The sequence below is a fragment of the Otolemur garnettii genome, unplaced genomic scaffold, assembly GCF_000181295.1.
Source record: "Otolemur garnettii isolate 467f Iridium unplaced genomic scaffold, OtoGar3 scaffold00012, whole genome shotgun sequence".
Taxonomy (NCBI): domain Eukaryota; kingdom Metazoa; phylum Chordata; class Mammalia; order Primates; family Galagidae; genus Otolemur; species Otolemur garnettii.
In genome coordinates, this window is record NW_003852407.1 from 5,875,973 (window position 1) to 5,878,211 (window position 2,239).

The window sequence follows — 2,239 nt, forward strand, 5'->3', positions numbered from 1 at the left end:
TTGGAGGTTGCTATGAGCTATGATGGCACAGCACTCTAACCAGGGGGACAGCTTGAGGCTCTGTCTCAAAAAAAAAAGAAAGAAAGAAAGCTCTTGACAGACATGCAGATGGCCCCAATAGGGTTCTTTCACCAGGCCATCTGCCTACCAGGTCCATCCTGGCCCTGACTCCTGCCAGTCCACTCCTCAGATTTTTCTAAGGCCAGGCTGAAGGGTTCATCTCTTCCTAGAGGATCCCGGCTCAACTTCTTCATTTCTCCTTTACACAACATGAGCAAATAGTTTTAGTTCCTAAGAACACATTGTTTTGCAAGCATTGTTCCATTGTTCCTTCCACTTCCTTAAGAGCAATAGCAGTCAAGACAGAGAAAGGTGTTAAGGGGAAGGAGTCCCCCAGCTCAAATTTAACAGCAGGAAATCTAGGGATTTTCCATGATTTTCATCCAGAAGACCTGCTTTAATATGACCAAGAGTACTGATGTGCAAAGCAATGCAATTCATCTTCAATCAGCACTAATGATTGTAAAATTCTTCCAAACATGCAACCAAATTCACCCCACTTTAACTTTAGCCACCAGTCCGAGGTGTGCCCTTCAGAATTCTACAGGGGGAAGACCATTCCTGCGTTATTCTGAGGAGCCCCTCCCCATGTCCTCCCTTGAAGTTACACATCTCCAGTCGCTCCGGGTATTCCTCAAGTTACCTGGCTCCCAGATTCTTCCTCATCCTGTCACCTTCCCTTTGTCCACTGTCTTCTGATGGGAATACAGTGACTTTGTGCTTTTTGGACACCGTTTTTCTATTGATGAAGCCTGAGACCACATTAGCAGTCATGTCACACTGTTGACTCAGATATAATCACCTGCAGTTAACTCAGATTTCTAGGCCTCTAATTTTGTAACAGGAGAACTCTTTGTTGTGACTCTTTCATTAGAGCTTAAACCTTATTCCATTAAATTTAATTTTGTTACCTTGAGCCCAACTCCCAGATTGTCAAAACCTCATGGAATCCTAATTCTGTCATCCATTACATTAGATGACCTTTCCTCCTTTGGGTCCCCAGCAAGTCTGTAAACTGGGCCTGCTATCTGGTGTGAGACACGAGGTTAGGGAGAGACATTTGGATTTTCTAATATCATTTCACAACACATCTCATTTCTGTAGCCATCTTTGAGTACAAAATTTTCCATAGAAACACTATTCACTACTTTCCTAATTACCTGCCCAACTCCAGCGTTCTGCTCAACAACCTTTACACCTTTACACCCGCCATGTATAGACATTTACTCAAAGAAGATGTGAAGGGACACCACGCTGTCGAACATGCCACTGGCCTCTAGCCTTTTTTTTTTTTGAGACAGGAGCCTCAAGCTGTCCCCCTGGGTAGAGTGCTGTGGCATCTCAGCTCACAGCAACCTCCAACTCCTGGGCTCAAGCGAGTCTTCTGCCTCTGCCTTCCAAGTAGCTGGGACCACAGGCACCGGCCACAATGCCCAGCTATTTTTTGGTTGCAGCTGTCGTCGTTTGGCGGGCCCGGGCTGGATTTGAACCCACCACCTTGGGTGTACGTGGCTGGCGCCTTAGCCACTTGAGCCACAGGCGCCGAGCCTGGCCTCTAGCCTTAAAGGGGGCAAAGCACTCCTCCACAACTCATGGGATGTTTGCCAGAGACAAAATCTGAGGAAGTTCTAGGCATGAATGTGTGGCTAAAAAATAATCAGGATCCAAATGTGCTCTGGAGCTGGCCTCTTAACCTGCTCCTTCTCACGACTTACAAGAGTCTCACTAGGTTTATGGAAACTATACATAAGAGAATAACACCTTCATCAAAACTATCTAACTGTCCCCACCGAGCATACAGCTAGCCTGAGGCAGAGTGTTACTGTGTTATCATGAAGCGTGCCTGGGCTCCACGACCATTTTCACAAGCTATGCCACAGCCCTCAGAGGTGTCCTTGTCCCTTCCCTCTGAGCTATAGACAAAGTCACAAGAGCAGGGAATCTAGTGGGGGTATATGGCACTCTGATGTCTTAAGAGCATAATAAGTTGTTTTTGATCACAGTCCAAGTTTTCTTTTTCCACCAGCATTTAAAAAAAAAATTTTTTTTTGAGACAGAATCTCATTGTTGCCCTGGGTAAAGTGCCATGGCATCATAGCTTATAGCAACCTCAAACTCTTAGGCTTGAGCAATCCTCTTGCCTCAGCCTCCCAAGTAGCTGGGACTACAGCTGCTCACT

General features: G+C 46.0%; 1 protein-coding gene across 3 annotated transcripts in view; it reads right to left on the reverse strand.

The window, feature by feature from the left end:
• KATNAL2 (katanin catalytic subunit A1 like 2) overlaps positions 1-2,239 on the reverse strand; it is an 86,234-nt gene that overhangs the window by 41,700 nt on the left and 42,295 nt on the right. The window lies entirely within an intron of this gene.